The sequence below is a fragment of the Etheostoma cragini genome, chromosome 1 (assembly GCF_013103735.1).
Source record: "Etheostoma cragini isolate CJK2018 chromosome 1, CSU_Ecrag_1.0, whole genome shotgun sequence".
NCBI lineage: Eukaryota > Metazoa > Chordata > Actinopteri > Perciformes > Percidae > Etheostoma > Etheostoma cragini.
Window position 1 is genome coordinate 30,243,077 of NC_048407.1, and position 14,473 is coordinate 30,257,549.

Below are 14,473 nucleotides of genomic sequence, written 5' to 3' on the forward strand. Positions count from 1 at the left end.
GGACCGGTTTCCTGAGGCTAACAGGCCTTTCCACCACTTAAGGGACTCTGTATGCTACACTTAAGGGTAGGAGAGAGTGAGGAAAGCATTTCCATATCCTCTCCTTGGACAAATACATTCAAGCTTTGAGGTTTTCAGCTTAACACATTCCGCTTACAACAGAATGAAATTTTGTATGAAGTATGTAATTTACTTACATGCAACAGCCAGAGATTTTTTACTCGGCAAATTTCATCCTTGGAGAGCGTACAGTAGGAGTGTTGAATTGCACAATCAAACAGAGACGGATCATGTATTCAGGCGTACAAAGCCTTGCTGGCCTTCAGCATAAAAAGCACTGATCTGCTACATCACAAACATGAAACTTACTCGAGTGCTTTCAGGCTGCCAAACAGTATCCAAATCCAATTTTGTATTGCATCCTAAAGCACTACTCGACCCTGAAAGATACTCATTTCATTAACCTTTATTAGCACCACAGTCTTGTTCAAGCCTTATGATGGCTGGCCTGGGATGTCGCAGACATGCGGCCTTAGTAATTCAAAGTTGAACTGCTTTTATCGGATTCCATTGAACTGTAAAAAGCATCTACTGTCAAGGATGACACACAATGGGACTTTCTGATTTCTGCTGTTCCAAGGTCCTGTATCCACTGTTAACCGTGTGTGTGTCTGAATGTCTGTGTTCACACTCGCTGTCTCCTCTGGGAGTGCCGTAGCTGGTGAGGCCTGCTGACAGAACTGGACCTGTCATTTCACATGGGGGGAATTCATTTCTCTCTTTTCTCTGTCTCTCTCTGTTTGCCCTCCATCCTTCCTCCTCCCCCTCCGCTCCACCACAGACAACCTCCTCCCTCCTCCTCCCACTGAGCTCAGTTTCTTCATCCCTCTGCTGCTTTATTCATGCTGTGATGTAGGTCAGGGCTGGGGGGGGGACAGCTAAAAATAAAGGCAGGATAGGACTCTCTGCTACATGTGTAACCGCTTGTGTGTGTGTGTTTGTGTTTGAGAGCGAGAGAGACGCACTGTGTGTTTGAAACTTGAGCGTCTGAATGCTGTTAGGAAAAAAGAGAGAAGACTCTTCATAGTGTCTGTCTGTGTGTGTGTGTGTGTGTGTGTGTGTGCGCGCGCGCACCTAGGAGTGCATGTGCACACTATGCATCACCCCTTACTGTACAGAGGTTAAGGGAAACTTTCCATCCAACAGCAATATTGTGACCAGCTCTCTGAAAATCTTTATTTTGTTTACTTTCATCGACCTAGATTGTGTGTATGTCTCTGTGTGTTTGTGTGTGTGTGTGTGTGTGTGTGTGTGTGTGTGTGTGTGTGTGTGTGTGTGTGTGTGTGTGTGCGTGCATGACCTCAGCCACTGCAGCTGATCAGTCTCATTCAGCACCTCATTTTCTGGTCTGTTTGAATCTGACTGTAAGAAGCTGCTGCCTCAGAATGACAGCAAGATGGAAACAAATTCAGAGATAAACACCTCTCTAGACTTTCAAAGTATTCTCCAGATTGTTTTTTCTTTCCTAAAACATGAAACTTTTCCTCTTGGTGAAGACAAAGAGACTTTTACATTTGTGTGCACTCCCATCCACGATTCCTAAAGGTTTCCCACTTAAGGATCCAAACTGTTTACCAATCCACTTTCCTGTTTTCAGGCTGTCTCTCACTCAGCAGGACAGGGTTGTGTGGAATTGGGTCAAACGATTTAACAGCAACAGCACGTTTTTTTAGAGGATTTGGAGTCAACTCAGATATTCACCGTTTAACAGTGATATCCGTTAGCTAAGTATGAAAAACACTTTGGAACAGAAACTCCTAATTCCAAATATCAAGGTAATCCAAATCTCAGTTTAATTTATAAATTAGGGGTTGGAGTCTTGGTTGTGATCTTTGAATTTCCTGTGGTGTATTTCTGACTTGAACGTTTGTATTATTGTTCTGTAGATTTTGTATTATTTGCACCACTACAGGTATTGTCCTGACGACAATGAGCCTTTTTGGTAAACAAAGCTTTTTTTGTGTGATTAGATGGCTGTGTCAACATTACTTATGTTGCATTCAGGCAAATATAGTTCACTTGTGTCAAGCAGTTAAAAAATTTGAAATTACAAATATGTGCATATTCATTGGTTCTGGAATATTCATTGAGGGAGAAGGAGTTTAATTTTAATTTTTATGTTGGCATAATTTAACAAATTTTATAATTTCAGAGTAGCAGAACATACATACATCTTGAATAATTCCTGTTGGTATTCTTTAAGAGATCTAAGTTACACAATGTTGTAATCTATAGTACTGTATATCAGCACATCTACATCCAAAGTAAAAGATTTTTTTTTTATGCATTTGTAGGTGCCTTGGTACTAAAACAAAGCTGCTAAAACTTCGGATGCTCCTCCCTAACTGGCCAGCTTAGCCACAACAGAGCACCATTTAATAATTCATGTGCATGACTTAAGAGAAAAGTTTGTTGAAAAAGGACTTGACAAGAGATGTTTCCTTCCAAATGTCATCACCCCTCCTGATACTTATCTCATCACTCTCTAAGAAGATGTCTCCTTCACAGACACATACACAACAAACAGCACCCCCCTCTTCTTTGACCTCTCTCTCGTTCTCTCTATTTTCATGTACACAGAAGTTAATCTCACCCAACAAGTACACATCATGATAATTGAGGCTTGCAAAGACCATTGCTTTCCACATACAGGTAAACACACACACACAGTGTTGAAAGAGAGATGGGATATTTCACTTATTTTCTGTGTGCTGCTGCACTTCCCTGTGTTTGTGTGTAACAAGCATAGTGTGCGCACACTGTGCACAAGCCTAGACGCATTTTACTATTTGCTGTTAAAATAACAATGACTCCAGACCAGGTTTTGGTGGGTCAAAGGCACGATAACGTCCCGCTGCCTCAAGACAGCAATTCGCCAAGAATTCACCTGAACACACCTCCCTGTGAGACCAACACGCCCACTGACGCAAAGATGGGCGCCCATGGGCCCATTTGAAATAAAAAGCTCCAGCAGTGTTGTGTGGCATCAATGTGACTAGTCAATCATTAACCATTTTGAAACAAGACATAAGAGCGCTAACTTAAACTTCCATCTTCATAAAAACTTCAAACCAACACACTTTTCTTCATTGAGCTTTACTGCGTTGTCAGCTAATCTCCCATTCATCCCAACGGCCCTGTCCCCACAGGAATCCTGTCTCTCTGGCGCAAATACAGGAAGAAGAAAAACTAAAATCTTATCACATTACTGCCATTACAATGCGTGAACACCTCTTATATTGAGTGATACTCAGCTTGCCTCCTGAGATGCATCAAGCTCAAATTTAGGATTTCACTGGTCTGTTATAGTTGATATCACTTTAGAAACTTCAGATTTGGGAGATTTTTTATTTTTTTTGGAACATAATGCCATTCGCAACACTGTGAAATGAGGATAAGAGAAAACATTTCCATTCCAGTGATTGGTTTTGATCCCTGTGGGGAAGATGTTTTTTCATTCAGTATGAAAATGAACAGTAGGAAAAAGGCCTTCTCTGAAGTCGGAAATTAATCCTCATCCATCAATTACATTCAACGATAATTGAGTCTTATAAACAGCGTTGCTTTCCACAACCAAAGACTTTTGAACGGAGAAAGTGAGTCTTGATATCTCCCACTGTGCTGTACAGTATTCCTCCTGCCACACTGGGAACTTACACCAGTACTTGAAAGTAACCGTATTATTATTCTTTAATATGGACTGAACCACAGAGAGGACCAAATGGTTTTCATGACGGGGGTTTCATTTTCACACAGAGGCCTCAAATGTCTGAACTCAATGAATAAACTCTCTTATCCCCTGTGCTGTGAACAAATCAAACACAAAAAACAACAATCAACATGCAGCGGAGGAAGCTGTGTGCCCCTTCCTTGAAGCCAGAGGACAAAAAGAAGTACTAATGCATTTAATTAGACAACCTTCCGAGAGCAGAAGCTCTTATTGCCACCCTTGTCCTTCTAGAAGACGCATACAGAGCGGGAAGGGCTCTGGTAGAGCAGATTGGAGCCTGTGCAGGAACATGCTGTTTGCATCGTCTGTCAGAGAACAGCTTGCGGGTATGAGAACTAAATATGGTGTGGTTCTCTATCAGGAGAAGGAAGCAGGGTGAGCAAGGTGGTTTAATCTCCCTGTCACTCTGAAACTCCAACGAGGTGCTGCCATTCACTGAGCTGCACACTGACAGACTATCAGACAGACACTCTGAAGACTGAAACTTTGACAGAGTCCTTCTGTCAGACGGAGGGGAACAGTTTACCTAGATGACAGGTGCTGTGTGTTTGTGTGCTGGGTGTTCACCCGGGTATATTTACTGCATAGCTTAGAAGAGTACTCCTGGGTAGAGAGCCTGAGCCCGAACTTGACAGGCCGATATTTCCCGCAACAATACCCGGGCCGGGCCGTGCCCTTGATCAAATATTTGTGTTTTTTTTATTAGCCTAACTGGTAGGGAGAAAGCTATGCATCTCCAACCTCTCCAGTAGCTCTGGGTATACGTCCTGCACTGACTGAGTGTGATGCAAACTGTGCTAAATCCTGTCTCCCCCCCCCCCCCCCCCCCCCCCCCCCCCATCTACAGCACTGTCTTTGATAATTGCCTAACCAGACCGGCGAAGGACAGTATTAATTAGCTGATTGAGACAAGAGAGTCTCCTACATGGTTCCAGGGCTTTGATTATGTTGCTGCCTAATCTGTTACCCACACTATTCGGTAGGGCTGGGCAATATATGGATATTATATTGATATTGTCATATGAGACTAGATATCGTCTTAGAAGTTGTTTTTACCCACTTACTCATTATATCCACATTACTGATGATTATTTATCAAAAATCTCATTGTGCAAATATTTTGTGAAAGCACCAATAATCAACTATACAATATCGTTATTGGTATCGATATCGAGGTTTATAAATATCGTGATATTTGATTTCCTCCATATCGCCCAGCTCTACTATTCGTCTGAGGGATCTAGGGCAAAGTTTTCTTTTTATGTGTCTTCATTTGGATCCATTTGCAATCCATTCCATTTTTCATAGACAAACAACGCAGTTTACATGCTTCGTCCTTGTTGCATTATTCATTAAGATAGTTGTAAACAGATTTCTGTAGTTCTTACAACCCTGAATTGTAGTTGAGAACATCAGTTATAACGGCCGACATATTTAAAAAGATTGTCAAGTTTTAATCGGTCTCTGGCTCATAATTACAGTTAATGTGTCTGGCCCGGCCAGGCTTGGACACAACGTGCACGGTCTCGGGTAGGGCTTGATGTCTTGGGCCTGATATAAGCTTTTCTCCTGGGTGACCCCTAACTGAAATAAATCCAGATATCGGCCAGAACCCGCAGACCTTTTAAAGAAGCAGGTTGAAGGAATGAAAGAGGGAGGCTGCGTTCCCACGGTCCAACAAGTCCACAGCAAACGGTAAACTTTGAAGAAACTTGTATTTTTCACGGCTACATGTAAACATGAATATTAATGGCATTTTCACTCTCATTAGACATGTAAACAGCTTAGTCAGAATATCGTCTTTTTCGGAAAGAGGGAAACAACGGAATATTATGTGCATGTAAACATAGTCTCTGTTACAAAGACCCACAGGCCCTCCTATAACACAAAGGTTTCCTGTGGCAAATGCAAAGTGTCTGAGGTTCACCTTCCTCCATTACGAAATAAATGATGTAAAAAGGGATTTTCACAACTGACCGTGAACACATTAACGCACACATGTTTATGTTACGTTGTTGCTGCTCTGTGAATGTTTCTTGTCTTCTGTCGTGCTATGAAATAGGAAAAAAAAGATGGGCTTGTATTTTTCTTGGAAATAAGTCATTCAGCATGAAAAAGAATAATTAAAAAAAATTCTGATTGACTAAAGAAACCCCAAGCAACTAAGACCAAAACCACCGCTTGGTTGCTAATCGACGAGCGGGGCGCATCCCTAGTTCATTACAGCCTAGGATTTAGTTTTCAGTGCTTCAAAGACATGCAAACACACATACAGATTCTTAGAATCATTCAAACTAATCAGACACAGGCTGAGATGCACGTGTGTGTCCTTGCACACGACAGACACACACACCAAGTTGCTCCAATGACGTGCTGATCAGGAAATGGTGCAGATGCTGTGGTGTATGAAGACAAGTTAAGAAGCTGAGAGGTAAACAGATGCTGCCAGAGGAAACAGTGACAAAAGCTGTGAGCAGAAGTGCTGAGCTGTGTACTTATGATGGGTTAGTACTTTTTTTTTTTTTTGGGGGTGGGGTGGGGGGGGGGGGGGGGGGGGGGGGGGGGGGGGATTAGTCCTTTTTCAGAACAAATACTGTTGAAGGCCTGTGGTCCAATACTTGTAATCAGGAAAACACATGTTTGATTGGCTTGAAGAAAAGGGACAATAGACAAGGCAGCTACCACGAGGCCTAACACTTCAACCCAAACCGGATTCAGGCTGTGTTCGAAATCTTTTAGGCTTGAACCTGACACAAAGTTTAAATGGAAAAACTTTCTGCTTTCCCTTTGACCCTTGAACACACCAACAGGCACTCCAAGCTACTTCAAAAAAGGTTGTTTGTTAGTGTTTTATAGACCAACCCCAAATTGTTATCTGATCTAACACCTCTAATAATAATTGTAATTTCCCCACAGGGGAACAATAAAAAGTATCAATTATTATTTAATTAATAATTACTACTTTCCTTTCTGCTTCTGAGAGGCGACAGCCATTCTTCACACGCCCACGGCAGTTGCTTGAAAGGAAAGAACAAAGGACCAATGCTGTTGCTTTTCTGCTGAGGTACTGTCTCAAACAAAGGCGCTGGATTGTTTAATTCCCGGGGATACCTCAAACATATGAATCAAAATCTAAATGGATCAAAACAACCATCTCATCACCAAATGAGAACAAATAAACAAGCACACAACCAAGTTAAGTAAATAATCAGTGAAAAAAAAGATATCTGCAGCCAGGCCCCACACACACACACACACACACACACACACACACACACACACACCCCTACTCAGATTGGTACATTTGAAGTTGTTTAAACAAGGGACAAAGCAGTGCAATTGCCCATGAAGCAGATTTGATCCAGTCACTAATACAGCTATCATTATGGGCTCACTCACCCCTTAGCAATGTCCTCGCTTAAAAAAATGATCATCCTTTTGTTTAATATGCACACCCAGGAGGCAATGGCAGCCAGTTAGAGAAAGGTATTGCAAAATTGCACACTTTGAATCGGTGTATGAACCCAATCAGTGGCCAAGTGATGTCATTTTCTGATCCTACCAGACTCTCGTAACTGTTCTATTATTTACCTTTACCCACTTAGTCGTTATATCCACATTACTGATTTGTAATTTATCCAAAAAACAACACACAATATTATTGCGGTATCGATATCAAGGTATTTGGTAAAAAGTATTGTGATATTGCCCAGGCCTAACTCCAAGGACGTTGAATATAGGAAGAAACACATAGTAGTTCAATCTTAATGCCTCGACACTGTGCCCAATCCTCTACATAGCTTTATTTGACAACATTACTTTTCATCTGGAATGACACCCCACAGCGGGCTTTTCTTGTTCGTGGTGCTTTAAAAATTGCCTGCGGGTGGTCGAGCTCATCGCTAATAAACAAAACCACCAGAAAAACTCTCATCCAAAACACAGACAACACACAACACATTTTGTGCATGTGCATTTTGTTTACATCAATCACACTGTTTTCAAAAGATCTATGGTTTTGTACTATTTTTTTTTTCCAGGGCATAGCCAGCATGCATTACTCTTCTATGTTCTGTATCAGTCGTAGACAGACAGACACACACACACACACACATCCTTGATTGACCCTGCTCCCAGGACTGTGGGAAGGGTGGCAGCAGCAGATGGTTGAATTTAGCTCTCATTGTGTCAGGTTACTGCAACGCGCGCGCGCGCACACACACACACACACACACACACACACACACACACACACACACACACACACACACACACACACACACACACACACACACACACACACACACACACACACACACACACACACACACACACACACACACACAGTCAAATTTGTCAGGAAGGTCATCTACATACTATTATGCAAGCCCAGATGAGAACTTGTTTCAGATTATTGGGCATTTTCAACCATTAGTAACCAGTTGCTAGGTAACGGCGATGCCTCAGGGCTTACAACCTGAATGATATTAGTGACATCACATCAGTCACCATTCACCTTGTAGCTGAGGGGCAACGAATGCAATAGAAAGGTGATGAGGTGTTGAGCTGATATTATCCTGCCAGCATCCTTGCCCGTGTTTTCGGTACTACGGAGGAAAATTTACATCTTTCATCTTTCTGACTCACTTCACATTGTGGAAAGTGATGGAGGATGACAAAGAGACAGACTGAGCCATTCAAACAGGAAGAGACATCAAAACAGCGATAAATACACAATACAAGAGAAACTATGGGAAAATAAAGACACAAACAAGAGAACCAAAACCGGGACGGAAAAAGATGCAGAAACAGAAAGAAACAGACGATCCAAGCTATGAGGATACAGAAAGAAACTCAAAGTAACAACATTGCACTTGTGACTTCGACGACAGTAATCATTTGACAGGAGAGCCAATATTAGAGTATAAATATTTGACAACACAGTATGTGGGAGCGCTTAATTAGCTTCATTGTTATTCCCATCCAGATGCAGCTGCTATCTGGAGAGAATACTGACAAAATGCTTGTGTGTGAGTGCAGGTGTAAACGTGGCTATCAAGTTAAGTTTTAAGTAGATGTTTTTCTTCTTCTTTTTTGAGTTTAATTTTAATTTGGAGGTGCTGGGTGTTTGATTAATTTAGTTGTTTTTTTTCTGGGAGGCACAACTGAGAAGGTAAAGAAGGATTCAACTTGTTGGAAAATAAAAGTTAACTTGATGGCTTTGTTTTAGGATCCTTAGAGTAACTAACTACCGCCATGTTCTCGTAGCAGAGATGGACATTTGATTTGAGGCGTTGGGAATGATTCAAATTCACGAATTTTATTCATTTAAACTAAAATCGGAAGTTCCTATTTCAACGTGATGTTTGAACTACAACCAACATGGCAGAGTATCCAGAGTTGAAACTAATTCTGGGCCATGTAGAAAGACATGTTCTATGGGCCCCTCCCCACATCCACCGCTATCCAAGGTTTAGACAGACTTTAAAAACATAGTTTCTCAGAAAGCCAACTGAGAAAAGAAAACAGTAGCAAGCAGCTGTTTTCTAATGACAAAAAAAAAAAAACTGATTTTACCCTACATGTCCAGCACCAAACCACAGACAAATAAAGTTAGCGGGTGGAACTAGTGGAGCATTTTTCTGCTGAGGAGCCACATATTTGTTCTCAGGAGTTGGTGGAGGTCAAATATAAAAACTGAGTGAATATTGAACTTACATTCACCGGGTGGCCAAAAACACAACTCCAATATGAATACTAATGTTGCTACATCATGTGTCACTGATGAAATACCAAATACAAACCACTGTCTGCTTTGACATGTTTCTGCCCCCCCCCCCCCCCCCCCCCCCCCCCCCCCCCCACTCACACACTAAAGTGTGAGTCTCGTGGACACAAGCTTTGAAAGTTTTGCGAATCTGTAACATTTACAACTTAGCTCTCTTGTGGTAGCAACAAAGCTGCTACCACAGGTAACAACTAATCAAATTATGTTTTGGGCAGAATGTAAGACTTTATCCTAACTATAGTTCAATATGTCCATTTATTATTTCATAATATGTATTTACATTACTAATTATTTTACTTGCAACAACTTTAATTGACAGTATCTACATAAGAGTGACATGGTACAGTTATGACACATGAACCCTAACTTGTGATAAAAAAAAATGTACATGACATAACGCTACTAAAAGTAGCGTTATGTCATGACAGTTTATGACTGTTTATAATGCATCATAATGACACGTTCATGACAGTGTCATGTCACTCTTATGTAGACACCTTCAAGTGTAACCCAATTTTGTGTGTCAACACTGTTTTATTCTAAGATACAGTTTTGCATACTCTGAGCAGATATTATGATGGATAAATTCTAATATTTAATGTAAATCTACTGATGTTTTCCACCTTATCACCGTAGTACCTTGCTACTTACTTCAGGTCAACAAGCCCAGTATGTTTTGGTTCTGCGTAAAGTAATAATAAAAAAAAAAAATAGAAAAAATGTAATGAAAACTTTTTTTCTGTCAGATCTTTCACAGACTCTGACAGTTTTAATTGAGTTTGTAAATGTTTTTACATGCCCCGCTGCTGCTGTGCCCAATTTTCCGAAAAGGTAGATGTGTCAGCATGGAGCACAGCGGGAGAAACAGCGAGTGACAACAGGGTAGCTGGGGAGAAGGCTGCAAAAAGCAGTATCACAACACACACACACGCGCACACGCACACGCACACACACACACACACACACACACACACACACACACACACACACACACACACAGGTGTTTGTCCCTGAGCCTGGGACTGTTGGGAGGGCAGCCAAAGCAGATGGTCTGCAACAGCTCTCATTGTCTTAAGTTGCGACAACAGGGAGTGAGGTATGGCCTGTTCGGCCCCGGCCTGGAGACGCCACTGCAACATCCTGCGTCAGTGTCACTCTCAACCTCTTTGCCGTAATTAAGGCCCAGCCCCTCTGGTTGCCTCTGACAGCAGAGAGCAGCTGGAGGACAGAGGAGGAGGAGGAGAGGTCCAATCCTCCAGACAAAGGGCAGCTGAGCAGCTCTCATGTTCCAACATATGCACAAAAACACACATATGTCCTCAGGTCATCTGAACATGTTTGTATCCACTTGTGGGAAACTATAAAGACTGCAATGACACAGTCTGTGCTCTATGAATCTATGTCAATAAAGCACGCATAACACATTCTTTGTCAAAAATAGCATCATGGTATGCGTACATTTACACACTGACTTTCTTAAGCCATGTGGCGTGTTATCTGTACGTATGTTAAGCTATCCGTGTGTATATCTACGCTGTACACATCCTCAACAACTGTGTCACAGTTTGGTATGGCACTGCTCTGCCTATTACTGGAGAGCAATTCAAAGGGTGGTGAAAACTGCCCAAAGCATCACTGGGTCCTCATGCCCCTCCAACAACGCCATCAAGGGCAAGTGATGCTTGCGTAAGGCGCGCAGCATCATCAAAAACTGTTCTCACCCTGACCACAGCCTGTTCACTCCACCCCCCTCCGGGAGGCATCTCAGGTCTCTCTGCACCCGTACCAGCAGGTTCAGAGGGAGTTTTTTTCCTGTGGCTGTCACCCTACTGAACTCTTGCTCTGCATCCCGGTGACAATTTGACCTACTAAGCCCCACCCTACCCCACCCATACCTTGTATCTATTATCAGATGGACATACTGTAATAACACCCATAGCTATATTCTACTGCTCTTCATACTATTCATTCAGCACATACACCTATTCTTACTTTTAAAATTTTACCTCACTGCACATAGTCCATGGTCAGTCCATGGTCAGTATATCCATTTTTATTCTGTTTTTCTTTTTATAGATTCGGTTGATACTGCATTTAATCTATATTATTCTTACTATTACTGTCACTGCTACTACATTGCACATTCATACGTTGTTCATATTACATAGCCATATTTATTCTGCTCTTATAACTGCTATACATTTCTTGTCCTGGCTATGGACCACCTGTCTATTACTTGAATATCAGATTTCCCTTTTCTGCTTTTTTTCTGCATGTCTGGTTGGACCCAAACTGCATTTCACTGTGTTTGTACTTGTTAAATTGAATCTAATCTAATCTAATCTAAATTGTGTTCCATTGTGTCAATGATACATGCCCCTTCAGCAAATGTTTGTCTTGCCATGTATTGATTCTCCTATTTAAGCCTTGGTGTGCTTTACTGTGTTTAACAGCTTGTTCACACTACATGTCTTGTACAATATGTTTTATGGTCTACTTTAATGTCTCTATTAATTTATCCCAGTGTAGTGCAGTGTAGTGCCTCCCTCACCCTTCAATATTTAGATGTCTTTTGGCCTGCAAAGCGCCAAATCACTTGGTAGCACATTTACAGTCATGTTTATTGATGATGACTGTTACTGTATACATAAAATACAAACGTAAATACTGTAGGGAATTTCTGACCAAAATCGTATAAAAAACTACTTTAATGTAAAGTTCTTTCCAGACAGCAAGGACACAGTAAAAAACTAATAGAGTGAAAGAGTTATGTTGATTTGGTTTTCCAGGGTCAGTCTGGTAGATAATGAAAAAAGATGGGTGCAAACAGCTCAAACAGGGTTATCTTTCGACCTTCACCCCAATTTAAACCAGAATATGAAGTTAATCCTAATCCCTAAACTATCTAGTTTAAAAGAAAAGAAAGTGATGGCCATCCATATGAGCTGCTTTGGAGGATTATCCTCATTCAACACACAAATGCATCTCACTCAGTTTGGCCAACCTTTGGCGTGTTCTGCATAGAAATTATTTTTATTGTAATTTATTGTATATATTTATTGTGTCGATAGACCAGGGGCCTGTTGCACGAAAGTAGAATAAAGATATCCAGGATAAATGAAAAAGCGCAGCTTGACTTAGTGTGATCTGCTCATCGCGGCTTAATCAGTTGCACGATTGCCAAGCCAGGATGAACAGGTGAAGCTATGTCAAGCCAGGTGGAGATAGCTGGGATAAGTGCACGTTCACGGCTTTCTCACATAGACCACGGTATTGATCCCAGATTTACTGTTGCAGAATTGAGAAGACGCATGCGCCATATGTTTCACCCAATGAGCAGCAGCTTAAATGGAAAGTAACGAGGAGGGGAAGAATATAATATGCAGAAAGGGAAATACGGCTCTTATCAAACGGAGAGAAAAAGCCGAACAGACCATAGTGGACCCGATTGAATGTGTAGGGTGTAAAAATATCTCCTTTTACTGTAAAGTGTCTTTGACTAGCCTACCATGTGAAGCACTATATAAATAAAATGTATTAGTAATTAGCCTTTGCCTTAAAAGTGAGCAGAGGGAATAATGTTCCTCGGGAAATGGACCCTTTAAGGACTCTAGGCTTAATTTCAAACCCTTATTCACAACGTGAGAACATGTTTTATACCATATGCACAAATCTCTATAAAATATTCCTAATTCTTTCTAGGCTACAATTAATATTCATACAGAACAATCAGAAAGGGACAACAACTAGAAAATAAGTAAGTGACTTCAATACACGCTGTGAGCATATGTAAAACAATACTCATGGTTTATTCTTCTGACAACTGTATATGGGCCACGTTATTGGTCCAGGGATGGGAGACTAATTGAGAAGGTTATGAAACCAATGTAAGCTATAATAAAAAACATTAGCCTACATATTAAGGAGTAACACAAACTGTCCTTTATTAGAGAAGGATAAGCAACAAGAAAATGAATCATAAATGTATTGGTCTTCGACCAGTCTGCCATTGATATCATCTGGGAACATCGCTACATTAATATCATCTGGGAATATCACCACATTAATATCATCTGGGAATATCGCTATATAATATTGTCACACTTAATCTTCGGAGCGCATCCTGTATAAACCTGAAGCTGAGACCACGGACACTGCGCTGCTCATCTCTACTTTTCCAGAGAGAGTGGACACTGACGCGACTCGCAGGTCTGCCGGCGGCCACCGGGCAGCTGCTGCACGCCAGGCAGCCTCGAGACACTACCGTCCCACCGGGAAAAGTCCCACTCCACATCTGGGTGCCAGTGCAACCATTTCTAACCATCTAAACAGCTGTAGTAGGGTTTAAATCCAACTCGCGACAACAATAGTGACAAGTAGGCTAATGCATGTTAATAAAAATAAAGCAGAACCCATGCAGAAGACAACGGAATAACTGTTAAACACGTTTATTTCAGATCAGACGGCAGCTGATTTAACACATGAGACTCCAGGATTAATCTTAGCCTGGCTGTTAGCCTGCTCTGGACCAGGCTAGCCGCAAAGAATAAATCTCCATGGTTACTTGGCTGGGTCATTCAATCCGGTTTCGTGCAACCGAGTCAAAGCTAAATTTAGCCAGGATAACTTGAATATCCCGGCTTAATCCCTTATCCTAGTTTGGTGCAACAGGCCCCAGGTCTCACTATAAACATCTTGACAGTTTTTGTCACAGTTTCTTTTGTTTCCATTCCCCAACATATATTAATTCCTTTTTTTCTAGTCAAAACACTGGGTTGGACTTTAATTTGGAAATCTACAACTCAACAAAACAAACTGCAACAATGATCTGGACAATCTGATAAAAAGGCCACGTTGTGTCCCCGTGACAACAGCAACAAACACATATTTACACC

General features: G+C 41.4%; 1 protein-coding gene across 1 annotated transcript in view; it reads right to left on the reverse strand.

The window, feature by feature from the left end:
* Positions 1-14,473, reverse strand: part of LOC117945645 (protein kinase C-binding protein NELL1-like) — a 248,258-nt gene that overhangs the window by 74,928 nt on the left and 158,857 nt on the right. The window lies entirely within an intron of this gene.